The sequence below is a fragment of the Erpetoichthys calabaricus genome, chromosome 12 (assembly GCF_900747795.2).
Source record: "Erpetoichthys calabaricus chromosome 12, fErpCal1.3, whole genome shotgun sequence".
Taxonomy (NCBI): Eukaryota; Metazoa; Chordata; class Cladistia; order Polypteriformes; family Polypteridae; genus Erpetoichthys; species Erpetoichthys calabaricus.
The window spans coordinates 5,672,457-5,697,167 of NC_041405.2; the positions used below are offsets into that span (position 1 = coordinate 5,672,457).

Genomic DNA, 24,711 nt, shown 5'->3' on the forward strand with positions numbered 1-24,711 from the left:
GGTACTAAGAAGAGTTTTAATTCTTATTCTTCTTATTAATATTACTCTAAGCACAACAGCCACCATACACAAGTAGATAAATAATCACAATAATAACGATTCTCTCCTCCAAACCTCCCAGCAAGCTCTGTCCTCTACCTCCCAACTCTGGCTTGCTTGGTGGGTTCCCATCATTCTTTTAAATAGTCCTTGACCCGGAAGTGCTTCTGTCCTTCCGACCATGAAGGACAGAAGCACTTCCGGGTCAAGGACTATTTAAAAGACTGATGGGAACCCACCAAGTAATGAAGAACTGACATTTTTTTCAGCCCAGAAGTACTTCAGGGCCTCTGTCCTCGTATCCAAGGAGAACTTCTGGGCTATAAATATGGCATGAGTCCTTCTGTTCCTTTACAGCTCCCCCTAGCGGCACCCACTACACCCAACAGGGCTGTGCAACCGAACTCCAAGTCCTAGGATGTCCCAGGGAAGATGCCATCTAGCGCTTTGGGGAAGGCAGTGTGCTGGAAAAGCTGCCTTCCCCCATCCTTCCATCACAGGGGCATCCCAGCCGGGATGAGCTGCCGGCCGTCCGCCACAACCGATATCAGTATCATCTGTTTGAGCTGAGCAGGAATTCAGGAGACACCTCAAGCTGTATTGATGATTTTATCACCTGTGAAGAAAAGGGCATCAGAACTAATTTGGTTTACAGCTTGTGACAGGAGATTGTTAAAACATCAGAAAATTGCTTAGGAAAATGAACGTAATCAAACTGATGAAAGAGTCTAAGCAAATTCATTCATTATATTGACAGCCAGCCAATCTTGTGCATGTAGCAATCACATCTTGAGAAACCACCCGGTAGAATTTTATAATAAATATGCCTCGTCAGAAGAGGGCACCTGCAACATGTGGCCGTTTCCATCTGATCATCAGAAAAGCGTCTACTGAACAACTATGAGTGCTAAGATCACAAGTCACCTGCAACATTCATTCTTGACATATTTAGCTTTTTCTAAATACTATATATATATCCAGACTTTACTATCAATCTTTTTTCTGTTATTCTTTGTTCTATTTTGGCCTTATTATTCATGGGATACATACAATTCTGCTTTTAACTTTCTATGCTTTGTCTTCATTTATAGAGTGTTTGAAGTAATAAGGTAGATTTCTTTGAGCACCTGGAGCAGCCAGAGGTTTGCCATACGCTCTGTGCTGCGAGGTTTATTAAGGCTGAGGGTGAGAGCTCCACCCAATAGTAGGGAGCAGGAGGTAAAGTAGGGCATTCTTGGTTGAAAAATGGCCGATAGCCAAGGATGTTGAGCCTTTGTATGTTTAAATGTAATGTTTAGGTCTGAGATGTATTTTAAACATCGTACATTGTTGGTGTTGACAATAAGTAAGTCTCTTGAAGTGCCAAAAGAGTGACAGGCTGTGTTATTCCTAAGGCACTTGTGTGGTTAAAAGTGCTAGAAGTTAACCAGCTGTGTGTGTACCATTCATAGGGCACTGTTGAGGGTCTGTGTGTATGTGTGTGTTAATCTTAAGGTGCAACAGTAGACCAACCTGATGTAGTACAGTAACAAACCTGATGAATACACTTACCCCTAGGTAAAGGGTAAATAGTGAGAAATATCACGATAACACACGTGTTACAGGGCAACGCCTCAAAGCAGTCCAAGCACAACCGGTGCTTCAGTGACGTTTGAAGATTCATCAGTTGTGTGGTTGTAAAGCTTCGAAGCACTGAGCTTCATTAAACCCATCTAAGCTTCAAAGCTTCAGTGTCAAATGCCCTAACCCTAATTATAATTACACATTGGCCTGCATACACTTGTTACTTTTATGACAACGGCCTCAGACTGACATGGAACTATAGAGAACACATAAATAAGACTTGCAATAACGTTTTGTGCTTCTATTTTTCTTTCCACTGCATCAAACACTTTTACAGGTTAAATGCAGCCATTTACTATGTTAAACAAAGTGAAGTATTTGCCTCACTGCTTCTTTTATGCCTGGCTCATAGAATAATAAGCAGACCACTTGGAGTGTAGGGGGACAGGCATTCCAAAATATAGAAAGGGACAAGAATATATAAAGCTTTAATTTAAAGTAGAATTTTAAAGTCAGTTCTAAAGGGTGCTGAGATTGGTGTCATGGTGTGAACCCAGGGCTTAGCAGCTGTGAGGCATCAGGGCTGTGCCACTGGAGCATCAAGTAGGGAAAAAGCCACAGTCTGCTGAAATAAAAAACAGGATAATAAAGTAACAGTAATCTCCTTAAAACACCAGAATACAGTAAATGTAATTTAAAAAGGTAATTACTATGGTGATACACATGAGGGTGAGAAATTCACAAGAATAGAAAAAAGACTAAAGTCAAAGTCAAAGTGAACTTTATTGTCATCTCAACCATATACAAGTATACAGATAGATGAAATTGCGAAGATCAGGGTTCCCAGTGTAACAACATGAAGTGCAAATAAAAAATTAAAATTAAATTAAAAATAGAATTTAAATGTATAATTAAAATTAAAACACAAACAAGACAAGACATTGTGCAAAGACAAGACAAAGAAGTAGCAGCAAAAGATAGATAGATAGATAGATAGATAGATAGATAGATAGATAGATAGATAGATAGATAGATAGATAGATAGATAGATAGATAGATAGATAGATAGATAGATAGATAGATAAAGTACATGTTCTAGGGGTAAATCATATATGCCCGTGGTCTTTTACAAAGATAAATGAATGGGCAGCTAGCACTTCACCTGTGCACTAGGTTCCTTTTCTATATTCGGCTTTGTTGCCTGATTGTCAGGATTGTCCCCACAGCCCCTGCGTTCAGGTGTTGTCTCCTCATGTTAATAACAGACAAACGTGTCACAGAAGGGAGGTGAAAACACCCCTCATTGTGAGCTCCAGCACTGTGCATCGAGTTTTAGATTGTTCCCTTACCAAAATGAAATATGTGGAAAATATATTTAAAAAAATTATATTACTATACCCATATGCATATCATTTACAATGTTATAAAATTCTACAAAGAGAAATATTTTACTATATCTTGAATATACAGAAATATATTGGAAAATACAAGAGAAAAGGTGTCATTTTGCTTGGCTTTTCTCTACATTCATAATGGCTAACATGATACAACACCCTAGTACTACTTGGAAAATACATAAATTATTGTTGTTTGTGTATATTAATTCTTTGCATTTATATAGCACTTTTCTCACTACTCAAAGCAATTGCAGGTTAAGGGCCTTGCTCAAGGTCCTAACAGAGCAGAGTCCCTTTTGGCATTTACAGGATTCAAACTGGCAACCTTCCGATTGCCAGTGCAGATCCCTAGCCTCAGAGCCACCACTCCGCTGGTGGATATATTGTGATATATTTTCCAAAATATAAAGATATATTGCTAAATATACTGTAAAATTGCAGATAACATACTGTAAAGCACAAATATTGTAACCTATTTTAAATATACTCTAAATTCTAGTTATACTATGTAATTTAAATAATATAGGTATTTTAATATATTTTAATACAGTATATATTTGTCATTTTTGTATAATAACTTTTCACAAATCACAAATTTGTTTGAGAACAGATGTTTTACAATTCTAGATGTAATTACAGTTAAAAACTGCTAAATGCACAGTAGATTTATTCCTCTCTAGAAACTAATCATTAAAAACACACACACCTTTAAAAACATTGGTAGCACTGTAACTTTTTTTTTTTATATATATTTTTTTCTTGAGATGTCAGACCATCAAGGCCCCCTGTTCTTGTTTAAACACAGAATGCACAGCAGCCCACGTAAGCTGAGACGTCTACAGACCTGAACAAACTTCAGGGAGCTACGGGAAGATCACAATAAATCCGATTCACAGGAAAGCCCGAGTTTACCTTTTTTTCTTAAACAATAAGCCCTTAGTGATCTTTCAGAATTACGGGGCTGTAAATTGCATATCTGCGGTGGGTTGGCACCCGGCCCTGGATTGTTTCCTGCCTTGTGCCCTGTGTTGGCTGGGATTGGCTCCAGCAGACCCCCGTGACCCTGTGTTCGGATTCAGCGGGTTGGAAAATGGATGGATGGATGGATGGATAAATTGCATATCATGTGCACAATGTTTTTAGAAATATTTTTGTGTCAGTAAATTAACAGAAATGTATGTTTAAATGTTAGATATAAGCTTAAAAAGATATCTTTGAACTACGTATAGTTTACATTATATTGCAAGATATCTCTACCTATTTTTCATTTTAGTAAGAGATGCCTGTTTCATTATTCTTGATTTGCCTAATGCCCAGGCTTTTGTTACATTTAGGTTTAAAGTATAAATTCTACTGTAGAACTACTTCCTTCTCCTCACCTTACCTTTTTGCTTCAGAACATTACACACAATATGATTGTTCTGTACCTGTCATCAAATCACTACAGGTTGTCCAATAAGAATAGTCACAACGTGAAGATGTCCAAATAACGATTTATTAAAATACAAATCCATGTCACTAATATCTTCAAGAAGTTGATTATATCAAGTCTAGGTGAAGATGATTATATAAATGATACGTGTGTACTACAGTGTTTGCGTGTGATTTCCTTTAATAAAACAGAGAGGGAAAGAAAAGAAAATATTCATTTAAAACTACTGTACTATAATAAATGCAAATAATAACTAAGAATGTGACTAAACTAAATACTGTGTGACAATTATATAGAGAACAAAATGTAGTAAACACTCTTAATGTTTAACGGATAAAAATGAACAAAATACTATTGTGTACTTAAAATGTTATGCACATGGCACCATCATTAAACACACTTGAAAGTATGGAAACCGTTTAAATAACGTTATGAGACATGCTAATCATAAATTGCAATATTTAAGTAGCTATTATTGGTTACAAATAACAACAGGTTTTAAATTACAGCTCTCTTAACAATAAAAAATGAATGAATATGAAATATATACAATACAACGATTTAATAATTATGTTGCTTATATATTTACAGTATATATAGACATTGCTTTACCGTAACAATGAAGCCGTATTATACAGACGTAACACCCACCTCCTCTTAAGGACGCACAACAACTAAGTTTTGGAGACACTTCTGGAATGTGATGAATATGAAATAAATCCTGCTGCAGATTGCAGGTTGTTGAAGACATTAATCAGAACAATTAATTGTAGACAACGTCATTTCCCATAAGTCAGCCATTGTTCTTGTGCTGGCTGATGCGTCAATTCTGGGGCGGGGCAAAGGTGCTTAGGCCAACCTCCTTAAACCTTGGAAAGCTGAAAGGTAAGTCAATAACGAAAGTAAACGTCCATTTTCTATAGAAACACGGAAGCGGCAGCAATGAATCGTGAGGCCTTACGCGGTAAATATCTTTGTTATAGTAATAATTAATTATTTTAATTCCAATCTGATGTATTAACACGTTGTTAGCGTGCTTTGTATTTTATTTTTTTACCCAAGGATTTGATTTCTGTGGTTTATTTTTTATTTTTGGTTTCGATATTTTTTTTTTGTTCACGCTAGTCTGTTTTAACCGTAAGTATTGTAGTTGGAGTTACAACGCTATAATGACATGGCTGTTTTCAGGATGCCGGCTTACTCAACAGATATGCGATGTCCTAATAATCTTTCTAGTTAGGTTAACATCGTGTTAAACTTACAGTTTTGCCCCTCCCCCACTTTGCTTCATGTACGGTAACCACCTTTGGGCCTTGTTCTGATTCTTGCAACAATTCTCGGAAACATTATGTCCAACCGTGCTGGAATTAAGCAGGTTCAGTAGCAGACTGATAAGACTGTCAGTGGCGCTGAACTGCCTTTGAAGACATAAAATGCACCAGAGGCCTGCAGGCCTTCATTAACTCTGCAGGCCTAAGCCATATTTCCGGTAGGCCTCACCTCAGAGCATTCACACGATACGTTTATGTACCGTCCTGCTTTATAAACAGAGCACATGTCTTCAGCTCATTGCAGTATTTTACTCCCAAATAATATGAACATTACTAGACATTTTAGTCCTGTTGTGACCCTGACCATTACCTCCCAGCTGTGTCCCAGTGAGCTGCTTCACTTCTTCTTACCTCCAACAAATGTCCTCTGGGGGGTCCCGAAGGCTGTTTTTCCAGTGGTATCCTCGGGTATTTTTAGACACCCAGTTTTGTGCCTTTGCCTTTTTTTTAGCTAATTTAAAACTCATAAAAAACAACACTTCAGGGTTTTTACATATTTATATCTTTGAGTATAAAATTCTGAAAAATAAAAATATTACTTCAAGGGCTTACCATAATGAAATTAAAGACTCAACACACTCAGTTTATGTAACTTTATTTCAGACGTCTGTAATGAGATTGGAGAAAACTGTAGGAATGTACAGAGAGATTTTTATTCTTCTTTTATTTTGATTCCGCTGAACACACATCACACCATTGTAGTTGTTGCAAATAACATTTCTATTCACATTTTTCACTTGAGTAAGTTTTTTTTTTAATTTAAATTGGAGTATTTGATTTTTATTTTTTATTTACAAGCATCCTGGGTAAGATCTCAGCAGCATCTCCTCCAGCACTGGATCCCCCATCATCAGGCTTCCTTCTTGTTGCGCAGTATGAATCTTGAAAAAATATTTTGAAGCAAACAAAATAAAATAAGACACGTTGTCGATTGTATGTGGCATTCAAAAGTGTCCTGTGACTGTGCAGACAGATGACCAGTGTCTCTGTTTAAAGTGCTGGTATTTGGTGTGTGTGCCGGTAACTCATATAGTGCCTTACCAGCCATTCACAGCCTCTTTGATAAGTGTTGGGAGCTGGAGCCGATACCAGCAGCATAAGGTGTAAGGCAGGAGGTGACCTTGGAGAGGCCACAGAGCAGATGTAGGAGTGTGTGACGTATTATGGGCTGCATGTCTGAGGTTCACAAGGCCAGGATCATCAAAGCCCCAGAGAGCTCAGCTCATTTTGGTGCCTTCCTTCTTTAAAGTACAGATAGTGGATTTATTCTCCATGACTGGAGTTTTTATGGTGGCCTCTTCAAATCGCACAACTGGTCCAACTGAAGAAAAAAAAGAAAAACAAAAGTTTTAAACACTTACAGCGCAATCCGATATTTTTAGGATATTTGGACAGGAATCAACCAAATATACAACAATAGTAATAATAATAATAATAATAATAATAATAATAATAATAATAATAGACATTACATTTACATTGCATATTAAAGCAAACAGTGTTTTTAAGTCGGTCTTCTCTGAACGCCTCTGATGGTGTGAATGTAAACTCTTAGCTGTGCTTATGATGTTATGATTCTAGCCAGCTATTCATTTGAAGTAATCTCATACAGTGAGTCCCAAACTCGGTCCTGGGCACCCCCTGTGGCTGCAGGTTTTTGTTCTAAGCAGATTCTCAATCAGAGATAATAATTAATAATAATTGATGTCATTTAAATAACTGCTGTGTTTTTCTCTTTTCTCTTATTCTGCATTTAGATTTTTACATTTATCAGATGTTTGATTTGAACTTAGTTTTGTCAAGTTTGACTTGCTTATATGGAATGTTACTTGCTTTTAACTAATTCAAAAAAATATTAAAGAAAATTTAAAAAATAAGATATTTAGAAATCTTTCTATTTTTGCTGTAGCTTTAAATGCTTAACTCTGTTTTGCTGGTTTCCTTTTGCTTTTCTCTTTTTCTGTGCAGTTTGCACCCTTAAATGTGTCTTAATAATTACAGTTAAAAACAAGCAAACAACACTAAATGATGAAAGGCTACGACTGCTTCAGCATCAGACCCCGTAATTATTCAATCATGGATTAAATAACCAGAACACCTGGAAAAGCAGAATCAAAATTAAGATGAAAATATTTTTAAAAAGAAATGACATTACCCCCATATAACTGCTTAGTACATTTTAATTAAAAAAATACCAAACTTAGTTTTGTAATTTCTACATTGTCTCCAAAACACAGAACATGAGAAATAAAGACTCACTTAATTAGGCTAAGAATCCAGTTAAAAACAGAAGTTGCCTGGAACAAAAGCCTGCAGCCTAAGGGGGTCCCGAGGACCGAGTTTTTGAACCACTGATTGAGTACATGTATATATTTTTAAAACCCACTTAACACATTTCAGGGTTCTTCCTGTTGGTGTCAATCAAAATTATGGAAAGGACATCATTCCAGGGAAGAGCACACTTACCCGTGTAGAGAAGATGTAGACATGCCAAGTCACTTGATTTGCAAATCTTTGGGATTTGGGAAGAAAACCAACACAGACACAGGGGGAACATGCAAATTCTGGACATGTAGTGCTGAGGCTGGGGCTCAAACTCAGGGGTCTATGGTACAAGTCGCTGTGATGCCACACTATTCTAATACTGTAGCAGAAATATATCAGACCAAGTGCCACATGACTGGAGACCTAGTGTCACCATTCAGAACAGGCACTTCCAAATACTATTTGAGGAGTTAACAGTCAAACAGTGAGGTGGTCAGCGTTACTTTCACTCATCTGGGTCATTCATTTCTGTGTTAGTTGGGCACAGTCCTAGTCACACAGAAGAATCAGGTGGAATGAAGGAATGGGAATAAACCCTGGAAGGGAAGCCACTTTATCACAGGACACACATATCAACATTTGCTCTTGTCTGGGCAGTTTAGATGTTCTGCAATGCCAACACGTTGAAAACAGCAAATTATGAGGTCTCTAAAGTCAGTGGAGGGGCAGCCACGAGTCTGGGCTCACTTAATGGCCTGCTCTCTGCCAATGTGGTGACAGCAAGTTCTCCCTGTGTTTGTGTAGATTTTCCTTTAGGTGTTGAAGTTTCCTTTTAGAGTCTCGAGTACAAGTAAGTTAAGTTAGTCATCATCTCTAAATGACCCCTGTTGTGCTCTGAGAAGAATCTGCCATCCAGCAGGCACAAGTCTAGGGGGTAATGTAGCCGGGCGAAGGAACCCCCAAATGTCATGTTGAGCTCCCCCAACACTGTTACTTGTTTAGGGGTTTTATCACATCAACCCAATCAAGTATGACCATTGTGGTCTGGAGACGGGGCTGTCGTTCAGTCTAAGGTCTGCTCCTGGCTTGTCCACCATGCTGTGAAGATCTGCACTGACTGTCTGCAAAAAGTGAAATCAGAACATGGATGGAGGAATAACAATAAAAAAACAGCATCTGGACTTCTGATAAAGAAAACCTGGGAAAATAAAAAATATAAAAGCAACTGTTGTCTTAGGACGTTCATTTAATTTGTCAGCAGCACTCCAGCATATCTAGAAACTCCAGGAAAAAATGAAAAGAAAGGGAGCCTGAAAAAGTGAAGAAAGAAGGAATATCTGTGAGGGTGGGCTTTGAGGCTTGGGGTTTATTTGCATCTTCCACTTGATTTTTTTTAATTTGAAGCAAATGATTGTATCTTTTATGTTATTAGCATATGTTTAATTGAGTAGAATGCCATTGTAACATTCTAGTTTTTGAAAGTAAAATAAAATATTAATAAAAAATGTAAATAGCTTTATTTTGATAAAAATATAGAACAGAACTGTATATAAACAGAATCATTAGATTTCAGCCTTTAGTTCAAAATGCATGTGTGTTATTTTTAGGTATTTTAAAGTTCTTAGTAATTTCGATTTATTTTCCTATCATTGATTTAATAAAATTATTTAAGTTTAAAATTTAATGAAAATCAAAGTTAAATTAAAGAGTGGAGTTCCACTCAGAATCTGAAAGTTTACAAGTATAATTAACAAAAAGTTCACACATTTTTATTTTCTTGTTTTCTAGACATTCCTGACTCTCATTTACAAGAAAAGGAAGACTGGGAGGTTTATAGAAATAAAAAGAAAAACAATAGAAAAAAGAACGTGAGTATTTGGATATTGTAGTATGTTAGTTAACCAAAACATTGAAACACTAAAAGATGCCAGAATAAAGGAAAGTTGTCTGAAAACCTGATGTTTATTTTCCACAGAACACGAAAGAGCCCGTCTCTGTTGAAAACAGAAAAGTGGAGGTAAGACACAAAATTAATTTAAATTCAACTAGCACTTAGTTTTGTATACTAAAACATTTAATGTGCTTTAAAAGAGCAATTCATCCATCCATTATTCAACCCGCTATAGCCGAACTACAGGGTCACGGGGGTCTGCTGGAGCCAATCATGGCCAACACAGGGTGCAAGGCAGGAACCAAACCCCGAGCAGGGTGCCAGCCCACCACAGGGCACTCACATCCACACACCAAGCACACACCAGGGACAATTTAGGATCGCCAATGCACCTAACCTGCATGTCTTTGGACTGTGGGAGGAAACCCATGCAGACACGGGGAGAACATGCAAACTCCATGCAGGGAGGACCAGGGAAGCGAACCCAGACGGGTCTCCTAACTGCGAGGCAGCAGCGATACCACTGCGCCACCCCAAAGAGCAATTTGTACAGAAAAAAAATTAAACCATCCTTAAAGTTAGGAATCAACGGTAAAGTCCAGTTTGGCTGCTGTGATGGATTTTCCTTGTGTTTGTTCCGACATCTTTGCCTCTGTGCTTCGGATCAACTAAACATGAGACTGTCACTGTGAATGTGTTACCTGGACATGTTAGAAGGTGGTGCCTGAAAATGCTACACTTGCAAACTTAAAAGAGCAAACAATTCACATTGTTGAGAACATTCAGTGGTCCTGAAGTGATGTCACCAGCCCAGCACACCACACTGACCATCACAGAGCTGTAGGAGATGTGAAGGATGTCACTTCCCACATTAAAGCAATGTTGTCCTCAACGACAAACGAGCCTGCTCTACCGTTTCTTCCACAGTTCTTCTGTGTTACAACACCAGTCCGGCCTGTCATTGATGTGGACCCCCAAGTCCTTGTATAAGTGCACCACCCCCACATCCCTGGGCAGTGAACAGGCGTGGAGGCCATTTTGTGTGGTGAAGGTCAATAAGCAGTTCCTATCGTAATGACTCACATGCACAGGACTTTAGACACCTATGCACCTATGCAGCTCCTAATTCTCTTTTACAAAGTACTACCTCAGATTTTGAATTTGAAGTAAAATATTGGAATTTTTCCTGAGTAAGCCTGCAGTGTGTACTACAGTATATCCATATTAGGATTACAATATAGTTAAATGAAACTACAATATAGCATTCAACAGAAACACAAAATATATTCTTAAACACAAACAGAGCAGCATGTACCCCCAAAACATGCTCACTGCCATGTACAGTATGTCAGTATCCAACCAAATTAAAAAATGTCCAACCCTCAACCAAAAATGAAAGTTGGAAATCATTATCTTAACAACCATTCATCCCTTTGTAATGACAACCCTAAATTTGGCCAGATACAATACATGATCTCAACAAGTCATGCAGATTCTTCATGTTCAAGTGGGATCAGGAAATGGCTGAATGGAGTTTTTAGTCTCATTATTAATTATTATTAACTCAGAAGCACAAGTTTGTGGCTCTTTTCTGCATGGGTCATCCTAGTGTGGAGAATTCATGTTCTCCCCATGTCTATTTTGGTTTTCTCCCACAGTCCAAAGACATGCAGGTTAGGTGGACTGGTGATGCTAAACAGGCATGTGTGTGTCTGCATGTATTCACCAAGTGATTGTTCCTATCTTGTTCCCAATGCTTTCAGGGTTAAGCTTCATCTGCCCTGAGACCCTACTCAGCATAAAGTGGGTTTAGAAGGTGGATGGATGGCTTGAACTTCCTGAATAAATAAAGGAGTGGTAAAATTCTTCTTTACAATAAATGTTAGGAAGATGTGATCATTGATTGTGATTCAATTTACAAATACCTACGTCGACATTTTTCTATTTCAGCCAAGGTAGGTCAAGCGGTCTGTTCGGTGTCAGCTAGTAGGAACTGAACCAGTAATTAGTAGGATTTAAGGTCCAGGGCCATAGCCACTAAACCACACCGCCTATTTGGAAGAAATTATAAAGGAAAAGACTGAGTTACCTACAGTGGATTCAGAAAGTATTCAGACTTTTACTTTATGCATATTTTATTGTGTTGTAAATGTAATTTAAACATGCCTGTTTCAACATGGCTGCTGAGATTGTGTTGCCTTCATCATGGTCTTCTCTTCATGGCCACATGGTGAGAGAGAGAGGTTAAGGCAAGGTGACTGACTTTATGTTACTCTTGCCACAAAACACAAACCAATGGGGCAGTATAGTATAGAATGACCTCTGGTTCAAAACCATACTTTTGACCAATAGAAGTAATTTTCCTGGTCCTTTCCCGATCAGTTACCAATGAAATCTCTGAGGTACAACTCAAGCTCCTGTGGTGCTTTATTTAGTCAGTTTATGACCTGCCTGTGGTTGGATGGCTTATAGGATCTAAGTCACATCCAGCCTTGCCAAGTTGGTCAGATGCTCCATCCCCCTCACTGTAATTTTCACATCCTGAGTAGGTCCTAAAGACTGGGGTGGGGGGTGGTAGGGGGGATAATTAGGTAAATGTCAAAGCACTGCTGATATTACATTTCCTTTGTCTAATTCATTTTTAATTTAATTTCTTTCGGCTGCTCCCGTTAGGGGTTGCCACAGCGGATCATCTTCTTCCATATCTTCCTGTCCTTGTTATCTTGTTCTGTCACCCTGATCACCTGCATGTCCTCTCTCACCACATCCATAAATCTTCTCTTAGGCCTTCCTCTTTTCCTCTTGCCTGTCAGCTCTATCCTTATCACCCTTCTCCCAATATACCCCTCATCTCTCCTCTGCACATGTCCAAACCGACGCAATCTCGCCTCTCTGATTTTGTCTCCCAACCATCTCACATAAGTTGACCCACTAATGTCCTCATCTCTAATCCTGTCCATCCTCGTCACACCAAAAGCCAATCTTAGCATCTTTAACTCTGCCACCGTCTCCAATCCCATATAACATAGCTGGTTGGTTGAGCGAACGCTGGCGTGACTGATCGCTGCTGCTCTCCGGTAACATTATAACTTTTTTTTTTTTTCTTTTTTAACTTTTTTTACAATTAACTTACAATCTAATGGGCTAAGTAGCTGTTTTCATTTTGATTTCGGGCAGATTAATTCGTTGACTGTAATTTTTCAATCATTTAAAGCTAGACTGATTTCCAACTTGACTGCTGATGGACTATTTTTCGGCCTATCCCTGCCTTGATACTTTCCTGGTGTGGAACGAGCCCCGAACACAGACAGACGGACATCATGTTAAAGTCTCCCAACACACATTTATTTAGAGTATTTACAAATATTTAAATGCACAAACCCCAGTGCCACAGCACCAATCACCCCAGTCCAGGCCAACACCACAGTATGCCTTTCTTCAGACCACCTCCACTCCTCTCTTCCCAGACCTCCTTGTCCTCTTCCACCCGACTCTAGCCATTCCATGAAGGGAGGCGGCCCCTTTTATAATCACTCGGATGTGCTCCAGGTGCTTCCCGGCAATCTCCCACCGGCACTCCCCAGTGTGGCGGAAGTGCCGGCTGCGTACCCGGAAGCACTCCGGGTGTCCCCACTCGTCTTCCTCCCAGCAGTTCCTGGTGTGGCGGAGGGCTCTCCAGGCATGGGGGTGCCCCCTGGCGGTGACCACGGGCCCCTACAGGGTTGAGCTTACCAGCTCTGTACCCGTGGCCTCCAAAGGAACCAGGGCGGTCGCCCCCTCATGGTCTGGAGGAGGCACAAGTCCTCCTCCGGTCTTCCTCGGCATCCTAGCTGGGTACCACCCCTAGCCGGGTGCCACACTGGCTTTGTTCTCCGGACATCCGAGTTGTCTGCGTCTTCGCTTAACCTGCGGACAGGTGGGATATTTATTTGGTTCGTGTTTGTTTGGTCCCTCCTGTCACTCACTATCCAACCTGCGATGGGCCTCCTTCAGTACTCAGCTGCCAAGCTACTACGACTCCACTTTCACCTGTCCGAGCCTCCGCTGACTGGCCTATATCTCCACCCAGACATTGTATTCCTACCCAGACGGAGATACATCCACCGCAGGTCCCGCTGGAGTATCCAAACTGACAGTTCAAAAATAAAAAACTCCATCTGGTCAAGTTATCAATGTCCTCCATGTAATTTAGGCAGAGTCGCTGACCACAGTGTGTTAGCCAGCCTAGCCTGGTCGGCTAACACCATTGCTAGATGCGATAACGCCGTTGTCAACTTCGGTCTGCTGAACATCCGCCCACTCATGAGCAAGGGGCCTCTCATCCACGATCTCTTCACTGATCGTTAATTTGACTTTTTCTGTCTGAGACATGGCAACAATCCCATGACTTTTCCCAACTTAACGAATCCACTCCTCCGGGGTCTGTTTATATCTCTCAACCCCGTGGCTCTGGCCGAGGTGGAGGTCTCGCGTTAATGTATCGTGAGAAATGGAAAGCCCTACCATTGTCTGTTCCTGCCTTCAGTTCATTTGAATCTCCTGTGTGTCAATTAACTGGACCTATTCCTACTATCATTTCAACTGTTTACCGGCCCCCTAAACCAAATAATGACTTTCTGAACAGCTTTGCTGTTTTCCTTACACACTTATCTACTGTTTCATCAAACATAATACTTCTGGGGGATTTCAATATACATATGGATAATATCAATGACCCTCTTACTAGAGACTTTACATCCTGCCTTGAGAATTTTGGATTCCAGCAGCACACTGATGTTCCCACTCATTCCAAAGGACATATCTTGGACTTGATTTGCTGTTCTGGAGTTACCCCGCTTGGTTGTACTGAAGATGAATTCCCCATAACTGATCACTTTCTTATTTCATTCAATGTTAAACTTGCACTCTGTAACACTAAGCTTTCCCGTCTCATGTCTTTCCGTAATATTAAGAACTAGCCAACCCGCAACGTAGCATACGCCGCATAATTATCTATTGATGGGTGAACACTTCCTGAAAGACACAGTTGTCCAAATGGGGTGGGTTTGAGGATACGACTGTAGGTGAATGAAAAGATGGAACTCTGGAGAGGGCAACATACAATTGTCCGTGACTGAAAACTGGAGAACCGCCGTCGCACCTCCACCTCCCAGAGCGAGGGATGGGGCTGAACGGCACTCGGGTGCGGAGGGCGGAACGGGGGGGGAGAGGGGAAGGATGCCCATTCCGCCCCCTCTGCCCTGGCCCCTCCGCCATTCCAGTCTGCTGATTTCTTAAGTCATCTCTTAGTCATCGTTCAGTACGCACTGCCTGCTCATGTGTCCGCCCCCAACTCCTCACCTGAGTCGCTTTCGTCTGTGTACAGTCCACATGCACCTCTGAGCCACGTTGACTTTTCATCGTTCTTTGCGGTTCCGGCTGCTTTTCTATATATAATCCACCAAGTCACCCGACCATGGTAGTAGCGATGGGCAGTGTGTACAAAGGGCAGGGACTTAATCAGTGCGAGCGTATCACCCGCACTTACTGGGAATTCCTCGCTCGTGGGGAACAATTGCAAGCCCCGGTCTCCATCACGAATGGGGTTCAACGGCTTATCCACACCTGTCGGCGCCGGGTAGACACACGTTGATCCATTCAGTGTAGCGTGCATGCAGCACCGGACATCTAAGGGCATCACAGACCTGTTAATGCTCAATCTCACGTGGCTGAAAGCTACTTGTCCCTCTAAGAAGTTGGACGCCGACTGCTCGGGGGTCGCGTAACTATTTAGCAGGAGGGAGTCTCTTTCGTTATCGGAATTAACCAGACAAATCACTCCACCAACTAAGAACGGCCATGCACCACCACCCACAGAATTGAGAAAGAGCTATCAATCTGTCAATCCTCTCCGTGTCCAGGCGAGGTTTCCCGTGTTGAGTCAAATTACCTGGTGGTGCCCTTCCATCAATTCCTTTAACTTTCAGCTTTGCACCCTTACTCCCCCCAGAACCCAAAGACTTTGGTTACCCGGTTGGCCGCCCAGCGGGTCATGGGAATAACGCCACCGGATTGCCAGTCGTCATCGTTTATGGTCTGAACTACGACGGTATGTGATCATCTTCGAACCTCCGACTTTTGTTCTTGATTAATGAAAACATCCTTGGCAAATGCTTTCACTCTCGTTGAAATTGTTGGCGGGCGTGGCTATATCGTGCGTATCCCATGGTTGTCTTGCGTGCCCTTTCGGCTTAGTGAATTATATATAGATATTAACTTAGACTCTCTTTCCTCTAATATTGATTCCCTTATGGACATTCATAATTTATCCACTCCTGAAGAACTGGTCTCACACTATAACACTGGACTTAATGGTATTCTTAACTCTGTCACTCCATTAAAAACTAGATCTGTTTCTTTCTCCTTTCTGCTCCCTGGTTCACGCCTGAACTTCCACTTTTGAAAGCCAAAGGCCGGTAACTTGAACGGTTGTATAAAAAAACTGGACTCTCTGCTCACAAAGAGATGTACACTGCCTGGCCAAAAAAAAAAGTCGCCACCTGGATTTAACTAAGCAAATAGGTACGAGCCTCCTATTAGATAATTTCCACAGGGGCGATTATCTTTCAGCTGGCAACAAGTTATTTAACCCCAACTGGTGCAATGAGTTGCTTCTCATTTCTTAAACCACCATGTCGAAAGACACATCTCGTGGTCATGGAAAAGATGTTAGTCTGTTTGAGAAGGGTCAAATCATTGGCATGCATCAAGCAGAGGAAACCTCTAAGGAGATTGCAGAAACTACTAAAATTGGGTTAAGAACTGTCCACCGCATTATTAAAAACTGGAAGGATAGTGGGGACCCATCGTCTTCGAGGAAGAAATGTGGCCGGAAAAAAATCCTGAATGATCGTGATCAGCGATCACTTAAACGTTTGGTGAAATCAAATCGAACAAAAACAACAGTAGAACTCAGGTCTATGTTTAATAGTGAAAGTAAGAGCATTAACACACGCACAATGTGAAGGGAACTCAAGGGATTGGGACTGAACAGCTGTGAGGCAAACCGGAAAAAAAGGCTTCAATTTGTTAGGGAGCATAAAGATTGGACTCTGGAGCAATGGAAGAAGGTCATGTGGTCTGATGAGTCCAGATTTACCCTGTTCCAGAGTGATGGGCGCATCAGGGTAAGAAGAGAGGCAGATGAAGTGATGTACCCATCATGCAAGATCTTGGTGAAAAATTAATGCAACACTGGATGGAACTAAATCTTGTGACATTGCAGAAGCTTATCGAAACAATGCCACAGAGAATGCATGCCGTAATCAAAGCTAAAGGCGGTTCAACGAAATATTAGAGTGTGTGACCTTTTTTTTTTGGTGGCAACTTTTTTTTTGGCCAGGCAGTGTACAAAAACCATATACTTTATTACAAGGACTGTGTTGCCCAAACTAAATCTAACTATTATACTCTCATTATTTCTTCCAATGAAGGAAACACCAAGTCATTGTTTTCACTACTTAACAATATCTCACAACCTCCGGATTCTTTACCTTCTCACCTTTACTCAACTGAATTATGCAATTCCCTTAGGTCCTTTTTTAATGAAAAAATTCAGAAGATTCACCAGTCTCTCTGTACAGATTCCTCCAGTACTGCATTTCAATTTCACCCACCAACTCGCTCATTTTCCTCTTTCCAGCTTCCTACTTTCTCAGAAATCTCAGATCTCATCTGTAATTCTAAGCCATCCACCTGTCAACTGGACCCCTTCCCTACAGTTCTGGTCAAAGCCTGCCACCCCTCTCTGGTCCCTTTTATCTCTGCTATAATCCACTCTTCTCTTACTACTAGTACTGTTCCTTCATCTTTTAAAACTGCTGCAATAACCCCAATACTGAAAAAACCTGGTGACGATCCTACTAATTTCAGTAATTTTTGTCCTATTTCTAATCTACCCTTCATTTCCAAAATTCTCGAAAAAATAGTGGCTATTCAACTTCATTCTCATTTATCTCAAAATAACCTATATGAACAGTTCCAGTCTGGTTTTCGTCCCCTCCACAGTACAGAAACGGCACTTATAAAAATAACTAGTGACCTCCTTATGGCAGCTGATTCTGGTTTAATTCCTATTCTCATCCTCCTTGATCTGAGTGCAGCCTTTGACACTATTTGTCACACGACTCTTCTCAATAGATTATCTTCGATTGGAATTACCCACACTCCACTAGATTGGTTCAGATCCTACCTATCAGGCCACACTCAGTTTGTTCAGCTTGAAACATTCACATCCCAGCCCACCGCTGTTACTTCAGGTGGGCTCTGTCCTGGGGCCCCTCCTTTTCATTATTTACCTCCTTCCCCTTGGTAATATCTTTCGTAAATATAACATTAGCTTCCACTGTTATGTTGATGACACCCAGCTCTATCTCAATAGCAAACCTACTGCTTCCTTTCCACCCTCCTCACTTACTGATTGCATAGCAGAAATCAAATCCTGGTTTTCTTCCAATTTTTTTAAATTAAATAACAAGTGAAAAACTGATGTTCTCCTCATTGGTACAAAATCAACATTATCCAAAACGGATCACTTTTCCTTAGTTATTGATAATTCCTCTGTCTCCCCTTCCCCACAGGTGTCACCCCTGACAGTACTTTATCCTTTCAGTCCCACATTAGTAACATCTCCCGGTCTCCATATTTCCACTTACATAACGTTAATCGTATTCGCCCCCTGTCCCTCACTCCCCACATCACTGCTATCCTTGTTCATAGCCTTGTCACTCCTCATCTGGATTATTGCAATTCCCTTTTCTTTGGTCTTTCTCACAAATCTCTTTATAAGCTTCAACTGGTCCAGAATTCAGCTGCCCACCCGCATCATTACTAGAACCCCCTCTATCCACCATATCACTCCCGTTTTGCAGCAGCTTCACTGGCTTCCAGTTCAGTTCCGAATTCAATTAAAAATTCTCCTACTAACTTTTAAGGCTCTCCACAAACTCGCCCTCCATATCTGTCTGACCTCCTCCATGTTGCCATTCCCTCTCGTACCCTTAGATCCTCTTCCTCCATCCACTGGACTGTCCCTTTCGTCCGTCTTACCACTATGGGGCACAGAGCATTCAGTTGCTTTGGAACTCACTGCCATCTGAGCTTAGAAATATTGAATCATTTTCACTTTTCAAATCTAAACTTAAAACTCATTTGTTTAAGACGGCTTTTTCTCTTTGTTTACAATTGCTCTGTCTGATTTTAACTTTTGTATTTTACTTTTGTTTATAATCTGTGTTTTATCTATTGTTCGGTGTCCTTGAGTGTTTAGAAAGGTGCCTACAAATAAATAAAATCTATTATTTTTATTACCGTCCTGTAGACCTTCCCTTTCACTCTTGCTGATACCCGTCTGTCACAGATCACTCCTGACACTCTTCTCCACCCATTCCACCCTGCCTGCACTCTCTTCTTCACCTCTCTTCCACAATCCCCATTACTCTGTACTGTTCAACCCAAGTATTTAAACTCATCCACCTTCGCCAACTCTACTCCCCTCATCCTCACTATTCCACTGACCTCCCTCTCATTCACACACATGTATTCTGTCTTGTTCCTACTAACCTTCATTCCTCTCCTCTCATATCTCCACCTCTCCGGGGTCTCCTCAACCTGCTCCCTACTCTCGCTACAGATCACAATGTCATCAGCAAACATCACGGACCACGGGGACTCCTGTCTAATCTCGTCTATCAACCTGTCCATCACCATTGCAAATAAGAAAGGGTGCAGAGCCGATCCCTGATGTAATCTCACCTCCGTCACTCCTACCGCAGACCTTACCACTGTCACACTTCCCTTGTACATATCTTTTACAATTCTTACGTACTTCTCTGCAACTCCAGACTTCCTCATACAATACCACAGCTCCTCTCTTGTCTCCCTGTCATGTGCTTTCTCCAGGTCCACAAAGATGTAATGCAACTCCTTCTGGCCTTCTCTAAACTTCTCCATCAACATCCTCAGAGCAAACGTCGCATCTGTGGTGTTCTTTCTTGGCATGAAGCCATCCTGCTGCTCACTAATCATCACCTAACTTCTTAACTGAGCTTCCACTACTCTTTCCCATAACTTCATGCTGTGTTACTGCAGTCCTGCACATCCCCCTTAGTCTTAAATATCGGCACCAGTACACTTCTTCTCCACTCCTCAGGCATCCTCTCACTTTCCAAGATTCCATTAAACAATCTGGTTAAAAACTCCACTGTCATCTCCCTTAAACACCTCCATGCTTCCATAGGTATATCATCTGGACCAACGGCCTTTCCATTTTTTATCCTCTTCATCGCTGTCCTTACTTCCTCCTTGCTAATCCGCTGCTCTTCCTGATTCACTATCTCCACATCATCCAACCTCTTCTTTCTCTCTCGTTCTCTTCATTCATCAGCCTCTCAAACTACTCTTTACATCTGCTCAACACATTCTCCTCGCTTGTGAGTACATTTCCATCTTTATCGTTTATCACCTTAACCTGCTGCACATCTTTCCCAGCTCGGCCCCTCTCTGTAGCCCACCAGTCCTTTTCTCCCTCCTTAGTGTCCAGCCTCTCATACAGCTCATCATACTCCTCTTCTTTAGCCTTCACCACCTCTCTTTTCACCTTGCGCCTTATCTCCTTGTACTCTTGTCTACTTTCTGCATCTCTCTCACTATACCACTTCTTCTTCACCATCCTCTTCCTCTGTATACTCTCCTGTATTTCGCCATTCCACCACCAGGTTTCCTTTTCCTCCTTCCTCTTTCCAGATGTCACGCCAAGCACCCTTCTTGTTGTCACCCTTACTACATCTGCTGTAGTTTCACAGCTGTCTGGTGACTCTTCACTGCCACCAAGTGCCTGTCTCACCTCCTCCCTAAACTCAACTCCCCAACGATTTAGATCCTTGGCCTCACTCTCTTCCTCTTCTTGATCTCCAACGTCATCCTACAAACCACCATCCTATGCTGTTTAGCTACACTTTCCCCTGCCACTACTTTTCAGTCTTCAATCTCCTTTAGATCAACTCTTCTGCATAGGATGTCATCTACCTGTGTGCATCTTCCTCCACTCTTGTACGTAACCCTGTGTTCCTCCCACTTCTTAAAATACATATTCACCACAGCCATGTCCGTCCTTTTGGCAAAGTCCACTATCATCTGATCTTCTTCATTCCCCTCCTTGACACCATACCTACCCATCACCTCCTCGTCTCCTCTGTTCCCTTCACCAACATGTCCATTGAAATCCGCTCCAATCACCACTTTCTGTCCCTTGGGTACACTGTTCATCACTTCATCCAACTCACTCCAAAAATCTTCTTTCTCACCCATTGCACACCCAACTTGCAGGGCATATGCACTAACAACATTCATCATCACACCTCCAATTTCCAGCTTCATAATCATTACTCTGTCTGACACTCTTTTCACCTCAAAAACACTCTTGACATACCGTTCCTTCAGAATAACTCCTACTCCATTTCTCCTCCTATCCACTCCATGATAGAACAATTTGCATCCACCTTCGATCCACCAGGCCTTACTCCCCTTCCATTTAGTCTTTTGCACGCACAATATATCAACCTTTCTTCTCTCCATCATACAGTTAGGTCCATAAATATTTGGACAGAGACAACTTTTTTCTCATTTTGGTTCTGTACATTACCACAATGAATTTTAAATGAAACAACTCCGATGCGGGCGGCACGGTGGCGCAGTGGGTAGCGCTGCTGCCTCGCAGTTGGGAGATCTGGGGACCTGGGTTCGATTCCCGGGTCCTCCCTGCGTAGAGTTTGCATGTTCTCCCCGTGTCTGCGTGGGTTTCCTCCGGGCGCTCCGGTTTCCTCCCACATTCCAAAGACATGCAGGTTAGGTGGATTGGCGATTCTAAATTGGCCCTAGTGTGTGCTTGGTGTGTGGGTGTGTTTGTGTGTGTCCTGTGGTGGGTTGGCACCCTGCCCTGGATTGTTTCCTGCCTTGTGCCCTGTGTTGGCTGGGATTGGCTCCAGCAGACCCCCGTGACCCTGTGTTCGGATTCAGCGGATTGGAAAATGGATGGATGGACAACTCCGATGCAGTTGAAGTGCAGACTTTCAGCTTTAATTCAGTGGGGTGAACAAAACGATTGCATAAAAATGTGAGGCAACTAAAGCATTTTTTAACACAATCCCTTCATTTCAGGGGCTCAAAAGTAATTGGACAAATTATATAACTGGAAATCAAATGTTCATTTCTAATACTTGGTTGAAAACCCTTTGCTGGCAATGACAGCCTGAAGTCTTGAACTCCTGGACATCACCAGATGTTGGGTTTCCTCCTTTTTAATGCTCTGCCAGGCCTTTACTGCAGCGGCTTTCAGTTGCTGTTTGTTTGTGGGCCTTTCTGTCTGAAGTTTAGTCTTCAACAAGTGAAATGCCTGCTCAGTTGGGTTAAGATCAGGTGACTGACTTGGCCATTCAAGAATTTTCCACTTCTTTGCTTTAATAAACTCCTGGGTTGCTTTGGCTATATGTTTTGGGTCATTGTCCATCTGTATCATGAATCAATTTGACTGCTGCATTTAGCTGGATTTGAGCAGACAGTATGTCTCTGAACACCTCAGAATTAATTCGGCTGCTTCTGTCCTGTGTCACATCATCAATAAACACTAGTGTCCCAGTGCCACTGGCAGCCATCACACTGCCTCCCTCCACCGTGTTTTACAGATGGTGTGCTATGCTTTGGATGATGAGCTGTTTCACGCCTTCTCCATACTTTTTTCTTGCCATCGTTCTGGTAGAGGTTGATCTTGGTTTCATCTGTCCAAAGAATGTTTTTCCAGAACTGTGCTGGCTTTTTTAGATGTTCTTTAGCAAAGTCCAATCTAGCCTTTCTATTCTCGAGGCTTATGAGTGGCTTGCACCTTGCAGTGCACCCTCTGTATTTACTTTCATGCAGTCTTCTCTTTATGGTAGACTTGGATATCGATACGCCCGCCTGCCCCCTGGAGAGTGTTGTTCACTTGGTTGGCTGTTCTCTTCACCATGGAAATGATTCTGCGATCATCCACCACTGTTGTCTTCCGTGGACGTCCAGGTGTTTTTGCGTTGCCGAGTTCACCAGTGCTTGCTTTCTTTCTCAGGATGTACCAAACTGTAGATTTTGCCACTCGTAATACAGTAATCCCTCACTATATCGCGCTTAGACTTTCGCGGCTTCACTCTATTGCGGATTTTATATGTAAGCATATTTAAATATATATCGCAGATTTTTTGCTGGTTTGCGGATTTCTGTGGACAATGGGTCTTTTAATTTCTGGTACATGCTTCCTCAGTTGGTTTGCCCAGTTGATTTCATACAAGGAACGCTATTGGCAGATGGCTGAGAAGCTACCCAACCAGAGCACATATTACGTATTAAATAAAACTCCTCAAATATATTGTGAGCACGGGGGCTGTTCGCACCCCTAGACAATACGGACAGTTGTCTAAAAATGCTGAAAGATTATCTTCACATTGGTCTCTTCCGTGCAGCTGCTTTGTCAAGCGACATGCTTCCCGCACAGTGCTTCGCATAGATTTTTGATTGTTTGTTTTTCTCTGTCTCTCTCACTCTCTGACATTCTCTACTCCTGACGGAGGGGGAGTGAGCAGAGGGGCTGTTTGCACACTGGCCTAGAGGATACGGACGCTCCTCTAAAAAATGCTTAAAGACTACCTTCACATTGCTCCCTTCCTTACGGCTGCTTTGTCCAGCGGTGCTTCACATACTTAAAAGCCAAACAGCCCTATTAATTTGTTTGCTTTCCTCTGTCTTTCTGACAGTCTGTGCTCCTGATGCGCACTCCTTTGAAGAGGAAGATATGTTTGCATTCTTTTAATTGTGAGATGGAACTGTCATCTCTGTCTTGTCATGGAGCACAGTTTAAACTTTTGAAAAAGAGACAAATGTTTGTTTGCAGTGTTTGAATAACGTTCCTGTCTCTCTACAACCTCCTGTGTTTCTGTGCAAATCTGTGAACCAAGCATGACAATATAAAAATAACCATATAAACATGGTTTCTACTTCGCGGATTTTCACCTTTCGCGGGGGGGTCTGGAACGCAACCCCCGCGATCGAGGAGGGTTTACTGTATTGTAGCAATTTCTTGGAATGTTTTTTTCTGTTTTCACAGCTTAAGGATAGCTTCTTTCACCTGCATGGAGAGCTCCTTTGACCGCATGTTGTCTGTTCACAGCAAAATCTTCCACATGCAAGCACCACACCTCAAATCAACTCCAGGCCTTTTATCTGCTTAATTGATAATGACATAACGACGGACTTGACCACACCTGCCCATGAAATAGCCTTTCAGTCAACTGTCCAATTACTTTTGAGCCACTGAAATGAAGGGATTGTGTTCAAAAAATGCTTTAGTTGCCTCACATTTTTATGCAATTGTTTTGTTCACCTCACTGAATTAAAGCTGAAAGTCTGCACTTCAACTGCATCTGAGTTGTTTCATTTACAATTCATTGTGGTAATGTGCAGAACCAAAATTAGAAAAAAGTTGTCTCTGTCCAAATACTTATGGACCTAACTGTATCTGCTAATTCTCTCCCCTTACCAGTCATACTGCCAACATTCAAAGTTCCTACCCTCAGTTCCACTCTCTTTACCTTCCTCCTCTCCTCTGGACGCACCTCCCCCCTCTTCTTCTCCTTCTTCGGCCAACAGTAGCCCCTTTTCCACCAGCACCCTGTTGGCGGTCATTGTTAACCCGGGGCTCGAGCGATCCGGTATGGAAATCTGTATTGTTGT

General features: G+C 41.6%; 1 long non-coding RNA gene across 4 annotated transcripts in view; it reads right to left on the bottom strand.

Annotated features, from left to right (window-relative positions):
* The window catches only part of LOC114644853 (uncharacterized), a 126,480-nt gene that overhangs the window by 89,273 nt on the left and 12,496 nt on the right, over positions 1–24,711 (bottom strand). The window contains exon 2 of one of the 4 annotated variants that reach the window (XR_007936436.1): positions 9,063–9,148. The exons of the other annotated variants lie outside the window; for them this stretch is intronic. This is a non-coding gene — a long non-coding RNA (uncharacterized LOC114644853). The remainder of the gene's footprint in view (positions 1–9,062; positions 9,149–24,711) is intronic. 4 annotated transcript variants of the gene reach the window in all.